Below are 19,705 nucleotides of genomic sequence, written 5' to 3' on the forward strand. Positions count from 1 at the left end.
ATTTATTTCATCACATTCCCAATGCGTCAGAAGTTTACATACACCCAATTAGTATTTGGTAGGATTGCCTTAAAAAATGGTTTAACTTGGGTCAAAAGTTACGGGTAGCCTTCCACAAGCTTCTCACAATAAGTTGGGTGAATTTTGTCCCATTCCTCCTGACAGAGCTGGTGTAACTGAGTCAGGTTCGTAGGCCTCCTTGCTCGCACACGCTTTTTCAGTTATGCACACATATTTTCTATAGGATTGAGGTCAAGGCTTTGTGATGGCCACTCCAATACCTTGACTTTGTGGTCCTTAAGCCATTTTGCCAGAACTTTGGAAGTGTGCTTGGGGTCATTGCTCATTTGGAAGACCCATTTGTGACCAAGCTTTAACTTCCTGACTGATGTCTTGAGATGTTTCTTCAATATATCCACATAATTCTCCTTTCTCATGATGCCATCTATTTTGTGAAGTGCACCAGTCCCTCCTGCAGCAAAGCACCCCCACAACATGATGCTACCACCCCTGTGCTTCACGTTTGGGATGGTGCTCTTCGGCTTGTAAGCCTCTCCCTTTATCCTCCAAACATGACGATGGTCATTATGGCCAAACAGTTCTATTTTTGTATCATCAGACCAGAGGACATTTTTCCAAAAAGTACGATCTTTGTACCCATGTGCAGTTGCAAACCGCAGTCTGGATTGTTTATGGTGGTTTTGGAGCAGTGGCTTTTTCCTTGCTGAGCGGCTTTTCAGGTTATGTTGATATATGACTCGTTTTACTGTGGATATAGATGCTTTTGTACCTGTTTCCTCCAGCATCGTCACAAGGTCCTTTGCTGTTGTTCTGGGATTGATTTGCACTTTTTGCACCAAAGTACGTTCATCTCTAGGAACGGGTCTCCTTCCTGAGCGGTATGACAACTGCGTGGTCCCATGGTGTTTATACTTGGGTACTATTGTTTGTACAGATGATAGTGGTACCTTCAGGCATTTGCAAATCGCTCCCAAGGATGAACCAGACTTGTGGAGGTCTACAATTCTTTTTCTGAAGTCTTGCCTGATTTTCCCATGATGTCAAGCAAATGTTTGAAGGTAGGCCTTGAAATACATCCACAAGTACACCTCCAATTGACTCAAATGTCAATTAGCCTATCAGAAGCTTCTAAAACCATGACATCATTTTCTGGAATTTTCCAAGCTGTTTAAAAGCACAGTTAACTTAGTGTGTGTAAACTTCTGACCCACTGGAATTGTGATACAGTGAATTATAAGTGAAATAATCTGTCTGTAAACAATTGTTGGAAGAATTACTTGTGTCATGCACGAAGTAGATGTCCTAACCGACTTGCCAAAACAAGTCGGAGTGTGGAGTGGTTGAAAAACAAGTTTTAATGACTCCAATCTAAGTGTATATAAACTTTCGACTTCAAATGTCTATCGCGAGCCCATAATGTACTGTTATTACGTCCATGTGAGCTCCTCTTTAAGGCCATACTGTCTGGAGTAAAAGATAAAAACATTTTTGGTGAACTATCCCTTTAAGACTATGTGAGCTCCCCATTAAGGCCATACTGTAACTCTACTGTTATTAAGATCTGAAACTTGTCAGGGTGCATGTCAGAGGAGCAGTGGGGCACACGACATCGAACTTCCCCAGACCGCATTGACTTAATCAGACTTGACTTTGTCAGATTTGTTCCCTCCCTCCTGAGGTGGCGCCGGGGGGGGGGGGGGGGGGGGGGGGGGGGGCAGCTTCTGAACAGCCTCATCAAGCCAAGTGGAACCTTCCTCACACAGCACAGCCCTCTGGGAAAGAACAGGCAGTGTGTGACAGAGGGTGGGGGGGGGGGGGGGGGGGGTGTAGTCAACGCTTCTTGAACACATCTCCAGGCTTATGACTCCATTTTGGTTCATTTCAGAGATGGGCCTCACGATTCAACCATGAAAGTCCCATTAATTATCTTCTAAACAGGTTATATTGTTATCACAGCCGTGGTATCAATCAATATGGTCCATACGGTGAAAGTGGACTAATTGCAAGCAGTTGCTGACTGATCTTTAGTGTGAGATGATCTGAACTGGTGATGATTGCAAAATCTTTTAAGGTTCTCAAAAAGATATCACCCAATGATTGCACAATATAAAAGCAGGGGTTGTGATTCACAATGAATTACAAACATACAACCTCGGCAGCTTCAGCAATGGAAAAAGGTTATACCAACAGTGATAAATATTCATAACACAAATAACATATTCAGAACCAATTCACAAACAGAACTAGCCGTGGTCCCACCACCTCATGCGCCATCATTATAACATGACAATGTGCCACGGATGGGCCACTGAATACATCCATACTGTATGAGTTGGTTATGTAAACCAGTGAGGGGAATAAGCTGTGATTCCCTCGTCTCAGCAGCAGCCGTAACAGCACGGCAAACAGCACGGCATGTATATTTAGAGCAAAGCAACTAAGGCCAGGGGGGACATAGGTAGAAACACAGAGCCAGGCTATGAGCTGAGCAAGCAGCAAGCATGACTGGGGGGAGAGAGGGGGCGGAGGGGAGGGCGGGGGCGGGGATAGAGAGGAAGAAGAACAATAAATACAGAGGCGGAGAAAACAAGGGAAGGGAGAGAGAAAAAGAAAAATTATGGAAGAGGGTGAAAGACAGAGGGAGATATAAGGGGGTGAGGGAGGGAGAGAGATAAGGGGGTGATGGAGGGAGAGAGATAAGGGGGTGATGGAGGGAGAGAGATAAGGGGGTGATGGAGGGAGAGAGAAAGCAGTGTGGGGCAAGTAGAGCATCACGTATGCAGAGAGCATGTTGTTTGGGAGGTGCTTCAATTCATACCAAACAATGAATTTAAGCAAGGACAAGACATGTACACATTCTGTACATTAACACATTGGAAGCGTCCAAAATAGCACCCTATATTGTGTCCTATTCCCATTATACAGTACCCCATCGGGTTCTGGTCAAAATGGGAAGTGTACTGTATCACAACCTGCAAGGACCTTTCCACCTGCTATGGCAGAGGTGACTGTAAACATGCCTCACACTTCCATGGCGCCACAGATAACAACGTTCTATGTGGCAGAGTGTCAACAAATTCTCCACTAGAGATATCAAAAGTTCATCAAATGACTTTTTCAGTCATTTTAGGTCAAACACCAACGTGATCTTCCTTTGTGACATTGAGTCATTTTTTTTGACAAAGCACCAGCAAGACCTGTAAAGTCAACTGTCCTCGGGTTGAATTAAAATTTGAGGACGCTGCTGACTTTGCTCAAAATGATTCCTCTCACGTCTACTCGAACTCCATTTAAATGACTTTGCATCGTTATAGAGAGACCTAGACAGCATGACTGTCGACTCAAACTAACAAAACAAAGGACACTGCTTTAAGATAACTAAACCAAAACCTAGGAGTACATGTGACCAGAACCCATTGTGGCCAAATAGACCTTACACTGCTGTCACTAGGGCAACCTAGGTGGGTATGCAAAGTTCTCTGGGAAAGATGTATTGGTTGTAAAGTTTTACTGCTAGCCGGGATTCTTAGTGCTATCCATCCCTACCCTAAATCCTAACCCCTACCCTAAGCCTATCCGTAACATAACCCTTACCTTAACTGTGTTAAATTTCAACTTCAAATGGGGTGACGTCAGATTTGGGACTTCCCAAGGATCCCATTCAGAGGCTCCCCCAACGTTCCACCGGCATAGTCTCCTTCCGCCCGATTGGACGTAAATCAAAGTGACCGCACATTAGGCAAAAGAAGGTGCATCAAATGAAGGTCTTAATTCCATGTCGGGAATTATTAAGATGATTTGTAATGAAAGTAGACTACGGATATAAATTCATTTGACACCTTTCAACACTAATAGAGTAGCAAACTTCTACTATTGCATGAGATCCGAGCAGCAAGCTGTTGGGGTTGAAGACCCAGAGATCTATAAAAATGGGGCTGCATCTCAATTGTTTATACTTGATTCTTCATGCCCTCTCTCATAGCCTCCTTCTCAAAAGACAATGGAGGAAAAGATTGGAGGGGAGGAACATAAGGGCGACAGGTAGCCTAGCGGTTAAGAATGTTGGGTCAGTAACCAGTGACTTTTCGGTTCGAACCCCCTAGCTGACTATGTGAAAAACCCTAATTGCCCCTGTAAGTCACTCTGGAGAAGAGAGTCTGCTAAATTATGTCAATATAATCAAGAAAAAACAATTGAGACTCGCTCTGTACATGGATAAGATGCATTAAATGTGCTAGCTTTCAGCTATAAACCCGCACAACTACCCCTCACTGTTGCCCCATGTTATTCAAATGCACAACAGCGTCCTTGTCACTTTGTGACTAATATGCCAATTACATTTGACTCTGCAGCTTCTCGTCCTTGCTTCAGTTCATACTGTGCAGAGGGAAGGACTAGCTGGGACATTAATGCATATTTATTTTACAATAAACATGGGATTACACTTAGATTAATTTTAGCCAGAACGTCCATGCTGTTTTCTGTATTATCCAGCAGAGGAGGAAATGCCATTCAAATCCCCTCGACGCCAAGTAACATGAATTGCAAAATCTCCCAGTGTCATTCCGTGTGGCGTTATTGGAAAGGGTGACATCGCACCTTACGCTGAATTTATTAACCTCTGCCACTAATAACGTGCACCATATTCAGACCGCCGACTGACGGATCCTGCGGTTTAAGATTAAGTCACTCCTGCAGCTGCGGACGATATGTCAGGCGTCCGAGAACTGTTTTTTTCAGCGAGCCAATATCTTCTCCTCAATCTCTGAGTGGCAAAGAGAAGAAACATCCGGAGTGGGGTGGCATTTACTGAAAAAAACAGCCTGCAGTAAGGAGAGGGGAAGGGTGATGGGGGAGGGGGGTATTAGTGTGGGTAAGCTCGTCAAAACCCACAGGTGGGGGGTGGGGGGGGGGCATGTGCATGACTGCATCAGATTTGGAGAGGGAGAGATGAAAGGTGCACAAGAAAACAATGAGAAATTCGAAAGCAAGATGGGGAGTGAATATGAGATGGATCAGAAGGACAGGGTTGAGAGGTAGGGGGAGGGTTAGCATGAGGCGGGTAGAGACTTGAGGCACAGCCAAATGGAAGCCAGCTGCACTTTTGCATGATTACACAGAAAACATCATTTGCATCGGGGAGCGCAATCCAAACATGCTTGGTGGATGGGTGTGGTTACTGACCAGAAAAACCTCCTGTCGCTGAGGGGGGATATTAGTGGTTTAACAGTGCTGTCCTGGAGATTTGCATATGTTAATGACCACCTAGCATTTCCCTAACCATCAACTCATCAAAAATCACGAGAGGAAACAAGTGAAATAGGAGGACCACATGAATGCTCATCATTAGAATGCGGTGTAGGAGATGAAATAGACATGCAATCTTGCCCTGTTGCATATTCATGGTTTCGAAGGAAACTTCTTTGAATTTGTGATTAGTTTCAGGAAACTAGGCGCATGTCGCGCATCACTACCTCACAGGGGAGCCAGTTCAACGTAAACTTTTTTTTTTTTTTTTTATAATTTTTGGGAAATCATTCTAGCAAGCTTACCAAAGTCAGCCAGGTCTTGACTGCTGTTGTAAGGTCAGAACGCTCGGATCAAACCTACTCCTCGGCCAGAGTGTCAAGTGGGCGCTCTGAACGCTCCGAGAGTGAAACGATCTGAATTCATGAACAGACAATCTGATATCGCTTTGATTGCGCACTCTGAGCACACACTGCCACTCCAGATTGAATTTACGAACACACCTGTAGTAGAAACCAGCCTTTAGTCTTGAAATCTTTGATTGTTTAGTACATGGCCTCACATGTGAATCCTCAAAGATGGGTGGGGCTAAGGCTTAACAGGGTGTGAACGATGTTGAACGGGTGTAGACAAAGATGAGCTTTCCAGTAGATGTACAAAAACATACAAGGGCCATTTTCTCAAAAGTGAGGTTACAAGTGTATTTACTTTCCCATTGTTCCTCAACTACAGTGTATGATATACCATTTTCTAGCTCGGAGTTAGAAATGGTACAAAAATACACCATTTCAAATGTTTCTACATAAGACCGAATCGAGCCGGTAGGTCACATTTATGCCAGGTCGGTTGTATCACTAGAAGAGGGGAACTTGATAGCAAGCTGAAAAATGTTGTTGGAATCTCCTGAATAAAATGTGTTCATGATTTTCTGTGTTTTGGGGGTGAGTTTGAAGAAACAGTGCAGGGAATAGTCTTGTCATGATATTAGCAGCTGTTTGATCTGATGAGGAAGTGGATTGACTTGTCACATACCTGTGAGTGGTTCTTCTCTCGTCAAAACTCCTTACAAATCCAGTACATCACATCTCAGAGACTAGAACCATATATCCCATCCTAGAACAGAGAAAGACACCGGTTTTTGATTAGTAAACAAAAAAAAATAAAAAGATATTCACAACATAGTTAAACGATTGAATCCATGACAATGTGGATGGTTAGGTTTATTTTGAAAATGCCATCATTGTGATCCTCACAGTCCTTACGATTATGCACATGAACATTTGCATGTATACGAGCCGTTTGTGTCTCTTCAGCTGGCCATTAGAAGTTATTTCAAGTGTCTGAAGAGCTATCCAGGCAGAGAGGAAGAGGAAGAGAGAGGCCCAATTCAGTGGAAAATCTGTCATCCTACAAGCAGTTGACATTTTGTTGTTTCGCCCACCAAACAAGGAATTTTTGTATGGAAATCAATGAGTTGCAAATTTGGTCAAAAAAAATAAAAAATCTATGGCTTATTCGCTATGTGAGGTTTATATGATCAAATATAAGTTGTTACGAGTGTACTGATACTGAGACGTGACACTTTATATCAGAGTTGTTGAGAACACGATGCATATCGATGGCATGAGGCTAGTAGCTTCTCTCTCTCCATTGAATACAGGCGGTTGACGTCAACAACCCTCACCGAATATTCAAAAAAAGGATTACAATAATGATATGTATCCACCAATCCAAAGAAAGGAAAGGCAGGAGCTAGACAGCCAGCCGTGCTGCATTATGGACAACGACTCACATTGTTAGGGCGGAGAGACGTATCTTGTCAGTATATCCATAATCTTTGATTCAGGTCACATCAGCTTTTAATGACTGATTTATTAGGACTCAACAGGTCCCTTCTGATGGGAGCCGGACAACAATCCTGATTTAGAATTGCATTAACACTGCAGTAAATATACATATAAGACATAAGAATTTTGATGACTGCTTTTCATTTTCACAGAATCTCTTACTCTTGCTCCATTTTAGCAGTCTCTCTCTCTCCCACTGTGTGTATCGCGGTCTCTATTTCTCTTATTGTCTCTAGAAATGCATCTAGGTTTGTCATTCTCTTCCTCTTCTTCGCTCTCTATCAATCTCGCTCTCTGCATCCCCTTATTTGAAAAGGCTTCAGCTGTGAAGGGGTTGACCTTAATCACAGACAAATGATCATTTAGACAATTTATGATTATGACAATGCCTCTCGAATTAGTACTTCCGAAATGTGCATAATTGAAACAGAAATACACACCAATGACTTCTTTGTGTGTGTGCAACAGAAGAACGGGACAAAACATGTGGTCATCCTCTCCCTGGAATGATGGCTTGCTTTTTGCATTTACAGGGGCTGTGAAATGGATTCCCTTTAAAATGATCTTGATTAAATTTCATCCATCACAAACACAGCCAAGACACAAATGTCTGCAGATTGAGGCGACTGAAGTCCACACATCTGATTAGAATCGTAAATCATACAAACAGTGTTTTGCACTAGCGCCGGCTATAAAGCCGATTACAGAGTAATTTTCAGCCGGGTACTTTCCCAACTCAAATAAACTTGGTTACCTTTCGATTCGCTAGTCAGAAAAAAAGTCTGCGGATCCCGCGAGAATTAACAATATGTATCTTCTAGCAATCAATTGATAGAGGCGTTTGTCAATCACAAAGTGAGCGATGGCAGGGAAACTGCTGGTATGACTGTAGTGATGGGTCTTTTCGGTGAACCGACTCATTTGGCTCCGTTCACGTAAAATAGTAGGCTCATTTGGCTACCAAACAGCTCTTATGTCAAAATGCTTATGTCGACCTACAACCATGACATAATTGCAAATCCCCATATAGAAAGGTCAAAAAGGTAGGCTACCACTATGTCATATCGTTAAATTAATGTAAAAAAAAAAATCATAATTTAAGCACCGGTAAAAAAAAATAAAAAATCAGCGTGGACCAGATTGATGCGCTCTCCCCACTATTTATTGTTTCTACAAATTAGGATTAACCTTCTTTAAATAATGATTTTGTAATTCATCTGCAGAAAAACGTTTTTTCTTTCTTTCTGACTTTCAAAAAATAAGTAGTGGTAGTAGTATGCAAATCAGGGAGACAAATGAACGGTTCTTTCACCGACGTTAACCAAAAATATCCCTTAGAAAAGTGCTGTTCGTTCACAAACGGCCCATCGCTAGTCTGCTGTCGGTCCCGCCCGCCTCTCGGTACCTGGGTGTGTGCGCGCAGTGGTTGCAGTTGAATTTCCATGTGAGTGAATTTGCACTTCCCATATAACGTTAATGTGGTAACGATTAGTCGAAATCCACTAAATCTATTGTTTTCTGGCACATTCATTTATGTTATTTTGCATGCCATTAGTCCGACATTAACCATGGTCTGTTGGCCCTGGGTCAGTAAATATATATCAGTACAGTGGCTCATGTCGGGCCAGTAAGTATACTTTCAGTGCATTTTTGCATTCCATTTCAATATTTCCCTGCTCTGTCGCAGTCAACAATTGAAGAGTACAAGCGTATGTTAAAAATCATGCTATCTGTACTTGACCATTATGATTGACCATTCATTTTTAAGCACCACCATGTTCCCGCAAGTCAACTTTTTCATTGAGAAAAAGTTCATGTTGGACCCTGGCGTTTCATATGCAGTCACGGAGTGGTGGCTCATAGGCTATTTACTGTGCTTTAATTGACGAACAGCAAGCTTGACTGATTTATATAAAAGGTGTCAATCTCATACAGTGCCTTCAGAAAGTATTAACACCCCTCGACTTTTTCCACATTTTGATGTGTTACAGCCTGAATGTAAAATATTAAATTGAGATTTTGTGCCAATGATCTCCACACAATACCCCACAATGCCAAAGTGGAATTGAGTTTTTATACATTTGTATTAATTAATACAAAAATGTAAAGCTGAAATGTATTGTCATTAAATATTCAACCACTTTGTAATGGCAAGCATCAAAACGTTCAGGATTAAAAATGAGCTTAATAAATCACATAAATTGCATGGACTCACTGTGTGTGCAATAGTGTTTAACATGATTTTTGAATCACTACCTCATCTCTGTAGCCCACACAAACAATTATCTGTAATGTCCCTCAGTCGAGCAGTGAATTTCAAGAACAGATTCAACCACAAAGACCAGGTTTTTTTTCAATCCTCGCAAAGAAGGGCATCCATTGGTAGATGGCAAAACATTTTTACAAATAAAAATAAAATGACACTGAATATCCCTTTGAGCATGGTGAAATGTTTAACTACGCTTTGGATGGTGTATCAATGCACCCAGTGATTAAAGATACAGGTGTCCTTCCTAACTCAGTTTGCCCTGGGAAGAAGGAAACTGCTCAGGGATCATTTCACCATGATGTGATTTTTAAACCGATTCAGTTTGATGGCTGTGATCAGAGAAAATGTAGTATAAATCAAAACATTGTAGTTACTCCACAATACTAACCTAAATGACAAGAGTGAAAAGAAGGAAGCCTGTACAGAATAAAGATATTCCAAAACATGCATCCGGTTTGCAACAATGCTCTTAAGTAATACTCAAAAAAATGTGTCAAAGAAATGTACTTTTTCGTCCTGAATACAAAGCATTATGTTTGGGACAAATTAAACATCACTGAGTACCACTTCATATTTTCAAGCATGGTGGTGGCTGCATCATGTTATGGATCGACAAGGACTAAAGAGGGGGGGTTAGGATAAAAATAAAACAGAATAGAGCTAAGCACGGGCAAAATCCTAGAGGAAAACATGGTTCATTCTGCTTTCCGACAGACACTGGGAGTCAAATTCACCCAAATTCTAGACGATTCTATGCTTCCAACTTTGTGGTAGGCCCTTTCCTGTTTCAGCATGACAATGCCACCATGCACAAAGCGAGGTCCATACAGAAATGTTTTGTCGAAATTGGTGTGGAAGAACTTGACTGGCCTGCACAGAGCCCTGACTTCAACCCCATCGAACACCTTTGGGATGAACTGGAACGCTGACTGCGAGCCAGGCCTAATCGCCCAACATCAGTGCCCAACCTCACTAATGCTCGTGACAATGTAATAAAGTCCCGCAAGCAATACTCCAACATCTAGTGGAAAGTTGTCCCCGTAGTAGAGGCTGTGAAAGCATCAAAATGGAGGACCAACTCCATATTGTTGCCCATGATTTTGGAATGAGATTTTTGATGAGCAGGTTTACATACTTTTGGTCATGTAGTGTACACTGGAGTTCTTTACCAAGCTGACATTACAGTTTTGACTTAAAATTGGCTTGAAAATCTATAGCAAGACTTAAATGGCTGTCGAGCAATGATCAACAACCAACTTAACAAAGCTTGAAGATTAAAAAAAAAAAGAACAAAATGGGCAAATATTGTACAATCTAGTTGTGCAAAGCTCTTAGAGACTAAATGCTGTAATCGCTGCCAAAAGTGATTCTAACATGTATTGACTCGGGGTTTGAATAGTATTTTGTACGCATCAAAAACATTTTTCAAATTTTTCTACTTTGAAAGTATTTTGTGTAGAACGTTGCAAATTTTTTATTCATCCATTTTAATCCCGATTTGTAACAAATTGTGGGAAAAGTAAAAGGGGTGTGAATACCTTGAAGGAACTGGATATCATTGCCATTCATAAACTCATACAACAGTTATATGTCTGTGGTAGCGCATCCAGACAACTAAAGATCTAATTTATGTTTTCTATATGAAGTTCATCAGGACGTGCCAGACAATGACAAAGTGAGTGACTCATCAGGAGCCTACTGAAATGCATCGGTTAGAGAGCTGTTGATTTGGTTCCCCTAATTTGCATACTGGTAGTCTTTTTGGCTTTGATCTGCAGATACATTTTGAAAACTGTCGATGAAGATGGTGAATCCTCCTCACTGCAGGAACAATAGGTAGGCTAGCGGGGTAATAGCCTCGCTCTCGTCCAAAATATATATAAGAAAACAGATTTGAATAGTTAAAAAAAAAAGATACTTGTGGTATTTTCAAAGATATTGATTTAATCAAAGTGTTGACAAAGGAGTGGGCAACTGCTGCTTTCTGTGTAGCAAAGCCCATGTTAACCTGCTTCATTCTTCTATCTTACCTGTATAGCTGAGAAAATGGCTCTTTAAAAGGAAGCTAGAAGCCTTTGGATGTCAGCAGACTCTTACGGGATTCTTTAAAGGCCCAGTGCAGTCAAAATTAAGTTGTTTGTGTGTGTTATATCATATTGTACAGCAGTTGATGAAACTAGCACTGTAAACATTTTATTTCCTTTATTTGCTGCTTGAAAATACAATATAGCATTAGAATGTACAATAGGCCACCAAATTAGGGTTGTTCGGGCAAAAAAAATGTCTTCACACAATCTGACCCAGCGTTGTTTCCTAACGTTGGATCAAGTCTCGTCATTACGTCCAAGCGGGGGTTGTTGTTCGATTGGCAGACGCCATAGCTCAATCTGGAGAACTAGGCTGGTGGTCAGACAGACATAGCATCTGTCAGTTATTTGAAGGCCCAGGGGGGTTTGGAAAAGCTTTGCCATATTACACCAATCCCCTCCAGAATGAGTTTTGCACAATGGGAACAAGCTGAATTTACAAAGCATTATGTTTACATTGGAGTTAACATCAATTGAAAATGGTATAACAAGTCCAGTATTTGACATTTACATTTGTTATTTATCCAGAGCCACTTACAGTAGTGCACTTTTTCATACTGGTTCCCCATGGGAATCAAACCCACCACTCTGAAGTTGCAACATGGGACCCGGACCTGGTTCACCTGAACTATGAAACTCCAGCACACTGGTGATCTTGATGCTCCATATGCAGATGTAATGGATTCTCATACAAATGTTTGTCTCAGACATGAATCTGTTTTTTTTTTCTTCTTTAGAACCCTTCTTCCATGCCTCTCTTTTTCTTATAATTCTGTATCTCAGCTACACATTCTGAGCGGAGGTGTTTTCACAGATAAATGTTGGATTTGTTCCACTACTTTCAGTGGGGCAGAAGTGGTGGTGGCCACTGGGGATAAGAGCTTCCAAAACCTCTTCAATGGGTTGTGAAACAGAGGCCTTTCATTACTGACTAACAGGTGTTTGAGATGATGTTGTTGCCTTACTGTGGGGCGTTTTCACTGGAGAACACACATTCATCTCATTGTCGTTCTGACTAAAGTGTATCGCCCTAGCCTGCTGGAAAGACACGTTTTTGCTGAAAAGACAAAACGAAGGAAAACATTTGAAGATCACTGGGTACTCCAAACCAGAGGGTGCTGTGGGAGAATGTAGCCCCACCCTGTGCCCGAGCCACTATTCATCTGGGTTACTCACGGTTCAAATCAACGTCAACCAAAATAAACCTCATTAGCTTTAACTTCGCGTTCTTTCAAAACTCTACCGTTTGTTGTCATTGAATCAGCTTCAGTGCATTGAAGGTAGAGCAAGTGCATCAGCAAATGTACGGACATTGAATGTGGCTTCAAGTGTGCATCATACCACGATTGCATCCAAGTCACAGCCATTGTACAACACAAGGGGTCATCACATCAACATTCTTCATAGGCCACTATACCGTCGACTAAATAGAAGTGAAAAGAAAAACATAAGAGAGCGATGTTTACCGCTAGATTAATGCAGGGCGACGGCCTGTGGCGTAGCCGCCACAAGTGAGAACACAAAAGGGACGGCCCTTGCGGTCCCTGGAGTGTATGAAAGAACAACTTACTTTATTAGCGAAGTGAAAAATGTGAGGGGTTGGACAGGAAGTCACTAATCTATTGTTGCCCGCCGCTGACCCAAACACCCATGTTACTAGTGTGGTGTTACTAGCGACACATTAGCAACAAAAAGCGGTAATGGCTAAACCTCATCTCTCGACTCATGACCCAGGGGTTATTACAGGCCAGAAAACAGCCAGAGGCTATGTGGAGGAGGTTAATGTAGACTAAATGTGATTGAAGTGTCTTGTTTATGAATAGGACCATCTTGGATAGTACTCAACTGATATTGTGTATACTATGAAGTAGAGAAGCCATGGCAGTTTTGTTCATAATTTAAATAAATACTAGCCATTTATTCATACAACATTACTGTTGCCAAAAACGAGTCTGCAAACATTACTCATAGTAGCCTATATCACAACAGGCATGCAATTACTGTCAACCCTAACACACAGCAATACTACCACAAATATATACGAATACACTGAGTGTACAAAATATTAGTAACACCTACTGACCAGGAGAATCAAGGTGAAAGCTGTGATTCCTTATTGATGAACACCTGTTAAAGCCACTTCAAATCAGTGTAGATGAAGGGGAGGAGACAGGTTAAAGCAGGATTTGTAAGCCTTGAGACATGAATTATGTATGTGTGCCATTCAGAGGGTGAATGGACAAAATATTTAAGTTGTTTTGAACAGGGTATGGTAGTAGGTGCCAGGCGCACCAGTTTGAGTGTGTCAAGAACTGCAACGCTGCTGGGTTTTTCACACTCAACAGTTTCCTGTGTGTTTCAAGAATGGTCCATCACCCAAAGGACATACAGCCAACTTGACAACTTTGGGAAGCATTTGAGTCACAATGGGCAAGGATCCCTGGTCTAAAGAAACATGATATGAAGAAAATGTAGTCTAGTTCAGAAGAACAGAATAGTATACTCAGAGTTGTCCTTATGTTAGGACCTGATCTGGCTATGCCAAATGGCTGTGGGCTACACTAGTTCATTTAGCAGACAATAATTGCTTAGAAATCCGTAGCATTATTTTATAGTATGAAGAATACAATTGAACATAGCTGAATAAAATAGAAAGGATATTTTCTCCAAACTATTTGAGGGATTGCGCACATGCGTATATTCTGTGTTGAGCAGTTTTAAAAAAAAAGGTACTCCTACATGCTTAATTTAGAGTTATTAATGTAACTTTAGTTGTTCTACAAACGTTGGGCTATATGTTTTGATTTTTAATACATTGTAAGCCTGCATGATGCCACTAATGATGATTTGAAAGAAGTAGCTTGAAAAGGCATGAGCTCTGTTTAGTTTTTTTGCGCAGGCTGTACACACTTCATCAGTTACTCATTCACAATTTGACAAGCACTTGATAAATGTCCTAATTTCACGGCGGCATCCCCTTTTGAAAAAAAAAAATCCATGCCTTTTGCAGCTAGTGGCCGTTGTGCCCTTCTCCCTGACTGATGCACGCTCCATCACGTGATCGGGTCTTTCTCATAGGCTAGAAGTGAAGACACCCACATCAGGGATGTAGGGTTAGGGTTAACCCTAACCCTTATCCAATTCCGAGGTGCATATTGAAGATATTGGAAGAACTGTTCACATTTACTTTTTGTCAGACAACAAGATGCGTATGCGTAACGAACAGCAAAAGCACTAGCCTATGTCGATTTACTATCCTCCATAGTACAAAGGTAGACCTATTCGATTCTGTGAGAGAAATAATTATTCAAAATATAGTCTGGGACAGTTGTGGGATGGGATTTTTTTTTATACTCAATGTGGCTGATGGAACAGATTAGAACGTTTAGATTAAAATGTTGATAAACTATTAGGCTATTTCTTCACATTATAAGAGCAGCAATGCACATGTGGTAGTAGCCTATAAGCGTGAATGTTCCATTAGTGGGAAATCACCATTTTCAAAGCAGATGCGATTATGCATGTAATGCTTTTATTATTAAAAGGTGCATTTTTATGATGAAAATTATCTTCCAAACTTGAAACTCACACACTGCTTATCTATGCCAGTTAGGCTCTACATCCCTTGTAAAGCGGATTCATGTGCGTAATTTTAAGAAATTATTTGGCCAATTTATTTGTGATACCAACCTTATTAAGAGTTCAAATCCCCGAGCTGACAAGGTACAAATCTGTCGTTCTGCCCCTGAACAGGCAGTTAACCCACTGTTCCTAGGCAGTCATTGAAAATAAGAATTTGTTCTTAACTGACTTGCCTAGTTAAATAAAGGCAAAATAAAAAAATCAAATATAGGCCTATGGGCTAGGCTACATGAGGTGTGCAACTATGATTTTTTTTAAATGGCTTTGTTTCTTATGCTGGGCATCATCCAGTGATAGGCTAATATTTTCACCCATCTGCCTATTCTTGATTTAATCTAATCTTTACATGTACTAAATAATATAGGTGTGAAAAACATCCTTTCACTGTCAACTGCATTTATTTTCAGCAGACTTAACATGTGTACATATTTGTATGAACATAAGATTCAACAACTGAGACGTAAACTGAACAAGTTCCACAGACATGTGACTAACATAAATGGAATAATGGGTCCCTGAACAAAGGGGGGGCAAATTCTAAAGTAACCCGTCAGTATCTGGTGTGGCCACCAGCTGCATTAAGTACTGCAGTGCATCTCCTCCTCATGGACAGCACCAGATTTGCCAGTTCTTGCTGTGAGATGCTACCCCACTCTTCCACCAAGGCACCTGCAAGTTCCCGGACATATCTGGGGGGGAATGGCCCTGGCCCTAGCCCTCACCTCACAGATTGATATCTGGGCTCTTCTCTGGCCATGGCAGAACACTGACATTCCTGTCTACCGGGAAATCATGCACAGAACGAGCAGTATGGCTCGTGGCATTATCATGCTGGAGGGTCATGTCAGGATGAACCTGCAGAAAGGGTACCACATGAAGGAGGAGGATGTCTTCCCCGTAACGCAGAGCGTTGAGATTGCCTGCAATGACAACAAGCTCAGTCCGATGATGCTGTGACACACCGCCCCAGACCATAATGGACCCTCCACCTCCAAATCAATCCCGCTCCAGAGTAAAGGCCTCGGTGTAACGCTCATTCCTTTGATGATAAACGGGAATCCAACCATCACCCCATGTAAGACAAAACTGCCACTCGTTAGTGAAGAGCACTTTTTGCCAGTCCTGTCTGGTCCAGCGACGGTGGGTTTGTGCCCATAGGCAACGTTGTTTCCGGTGATGTCTGATGAGGACCTGCCTTACAACAGGCCTACAAGCCCTCAGTCCAGCCTCTCTCAGCCTATTGCGGACAGTCTGAGCACTGATGGAGGGATTGTGCATTCCTGGTGTAACTCGGGCAGTTGTTGCCATCCTGTATCTGTCCCATAGGTGTGATGTTCGGATGTACCGATCCTGTGCAGGTGTTGTTACACGTGGTCTGCCACTGCGAGGACGATCAGCTCTCCGTCCTGTCTCCCTGTAGCGCTGACTTAGGCGTCTCACAGTACTGACATTGCAATTTATTGCCCTTGCCACATCTGCAGTCCTCATGCCTCCTTGTAGCATGCCTAAGGCACGTTCACACAGATGAGCAGGGACCCTGGGCATCTTTCTTTTGGTGTTTTTCAGAGTCGGTAGAAAGGCCTCTTTAGTGTCCTAAGTTTTCATAACTGTGACCTTAATTGCCTACCGTGTGTAAGCTGTTAGTGTCTTAACGACCGTTCCACAAGTGCATGTTCATTAATTGTTTATGGTTCATTGAACAAGCATGGGAAACAGTGTTTAAACCCTTTAAAATTTAGATCTGTGAAGTTATTTGGATTTTTACAAATTATCTTTGAAAGACAGGGTCCTGAAAAAGGGACGTTTCTTTTTTTGCTGAGTTTATATTTAGAATGGACAATTAATCATGCAACTGTCTCGAAACAGTGGCAGCGGGGGAAAAATACATGTCATCTATTCACTTAAATAGCTAATGGAGGTCGCTTTTCCCCATGGTTTATTTTCATGCCAGCCAGGTAGGCTATACTCTTGTTGTAAATATAAGCAATGTGCTTAATATTAGGGAAGTTGAGAAATAAATATCTTAGGCCTAGCCTATAGAAAGCTGATCCTCCTCTTTTTAATAGAGGCCATCACTCTGTTCTCTCGTGCAATTGCATAGCCTATTGAAATGTTGCGCAACATGAGCTCATGGACACTCACAAAGTGTTTGATTAGATTTTCAAATAAATTTGCCTTTAAAACATAGTGATTAGAGGGACAATTGAGTCCTGAGTACCAGGTAGTTACCAAGTTTGGTAGGCTACTAATGACCATCTGCAGCATCAGAGCTTGGAGAAGCCTAATTACAGTGACTAAACAATCACGTGGAATTTGACTGCCTTCATGACCACCGGTGTGGCTGTAATACGGTCACCGCAACAGCCCTAGTCCACCCTCGACGAATTGAGGCTATCCAGGTCTGTGCCCAAACAATTCGAGCTACTATTTTTAAAAATCCACATTTCCAGAAACAAGTCTCTCACCATTGTCGCTTGTTATAAACCCCCTTCAGCCCCCAGCTGTGCCCTGGACACCATATGTGAATTGATTGCCCCCCCATGTATCTTCAGAGTTCGTACTGTTAGGTGACCTATACTGGGACATGCTTAACACCCCAGCCATCCTAAAAATCGAAGCTAGATGCCCTCAATCTCACACAAATTATCAAGGAAGCTACCAGGTACAAACCTAAATCCGTGACCATGGGCACCCTCTTAGATATCATCCCAACTTGCCCTCTAAATATGCCTCTGCTGTCTTCAACTAGGATCTCAGATATCACTGCCTCATTGCCTGCGTGCATAATGGGTCCGCGGTGAAACGACCACCCCTCATCACTGTCAAACGCTCCCTAAGCACTTCAGTGAACAGGCATGGACCGGGTATCCTTGAAGGATATTGACCTCATCCCGTCAGTTGAGGATGCCTGGTTGCTCTTTTAAAAGTGCTTTCCTCACCATCTTAAATAAGCATGCTCCATTCAAAAAATGTAGAACTAAGAACAGATATAGCCCTTGGTTCACCCCAGATTTGACTGCCCTTGACCTTGTCTTTCTAAAATTATTCGCCAAAATTGTTGCAACCCCTATTACTAGCCTGTTCATCCTCTCTTTCGTATCAACTGAGATCCCCAAGGATTGTAAAGCTGCCTCTTCATAGGGGGAGACTCTCTAGACCCAAACTGTTGTAGACCTATATCCATCCTGCCCTGCCTTTCTAAAATCTTCAAATGCCAAGTTAACAAACAGATCACTGACCATTTCGAATCCCACTGTACCGTCTCCACTATGCAATCTGGTTTCCGAGCTGGTCATGCGTGCACCTCAGCCACGCACAAGGTCCTAAACGATATCATAACCGCCATCAATAAAAGACAGTACTGTGCAGAAGTCTTCATTGACCTGGTCAAGGCTTTCGACTCTGTCAATCACGACATTCTTATCGGCAGACTCAATAGCCTTGGCTTCTCAAATGACTGCCTCGCCTGATTCACCAACTGCTTCTCTGATATAGTTCAGTGTGTCAAATCGGAGGGCCTGTTGTCCGGACCTCTGGCAGTCTCTATGGGGATACCACAGGGTTCAATTCTCTGGTCCGACTATTTTCTCTGTATATATCAATGATTTTGCTCTTGCTGCTGGTGATTCTCTGATCCACCTCTACGGAGACGACACCATTCTGTATACTTCCGGCCCTTCAACTGCTTTCAAACGCTAGTAAAACTAAGTGCATGCTCTTCAACCAATTGCTGCCCGCACCCTCCCGCCCCGGCTAGCATCACTACTCTGGACGGTTCTGACTTAGAATATGTGGACAACTACAAATACCTAGGTGTAAATCACACCCAAACTACCTCCATCCCCATATTGTTACTTATCCTCTTGCTCTTTTACACCAAAGTATCTCTACTTCCACATCATCATCTGCACATCTATCACTCCAGTGTTAATGCCAAATTGTAATTATTTTGTCTCTATGGCCTATTTATTGCCTTACCTGCCTACTCTTCTACATTTGCACACACTGTACATAGATTTGTCTATTTTTTCTGTTTTTCTTTTCTTTTGTGTTATTGACTGTATGTTTGTTTATGTGTAACTCTGTTTTTATCACACTGCTTTTCTTTATTTTGGCCAGGTCTCAGTTGTAAATGAGAACTTGTTCTCAACTGGCCTACCTGGTTAAATAAAAGACGAAATAAAAAATAAAATAATTTTAAATTAAAACAATTATTTTAAAAAAGAGGCTGTTCTGAAGGCCAAAAGGGGGTGCAACTCAATATTAGGAAGGTGTTTGTAATGTTTTGTACACAGTGTATATTCCAGTGCAAAATGTTATTCCAGTCATCCTCAGCAGATCAAAGATTTTGTGCTGAGTCAGTCTAGGGGTGTTAGCAGAGGCTATCATTAGGAGTCAATGGAGGAGGACACACACACTATGCATGAGGAGCATCTGGACCCAAGGGTCAAATTAAATGCAGGCAAGCTGATAAATGACTGGGACTGTTTGATGACCCAGACCAGAGGAAGTGCAGGCAGGTTATGTATTTAAATGTGCTTTCTTGCCTTCCTTTGTGCACCCTTGTTCTCTTCCTCACTCACTCCATCTTT

The 19,705-nt window shown here is 42.0% G+C and overlaps 1 protein-coding gene across 8 annotated transcripts in view; it reads right to left on the reverse strand.

Moving 5' to 3' along the window:
- The window catches only part of LOC110531730 (adhesion G protein-coupled receptor L3), a 336,356-nt gene that overhangs the window by 285,410 nt on the left and 31,241 nt on the right, over window positions 1-19,705 (reverse strand). For all 8 annotated transcript variants that reach the window (XM_021615086.3, XM_090183775.1, XM_021615085.3 and 5 more), the window contains exon 2: window positions 6,301-6,381. The gene's annotated coding sequence lies outside the window, so the exon portion shown is untranslated. The remainder of the gene's footprint in view (window positions 1-6,300; window positions 6,382-19,705) is intronic.

The sequence above is a fragment of the Oncorhynchus mykiss genome, chromosome 9, assembly GCF_057628025.1.
Source record: "Oncorhynchus mykiss isolate SJ-2025 chromosome 9, ASM5762802v1, whole genome shotgun sequence".
NCBI classification, from domain to species: Eukaryota; Metazoa; Chordata; class Actinopteri; order Salmoniformes; family Salmonidae; genus Oncorhynchus; species Oncorhynchus mykiss.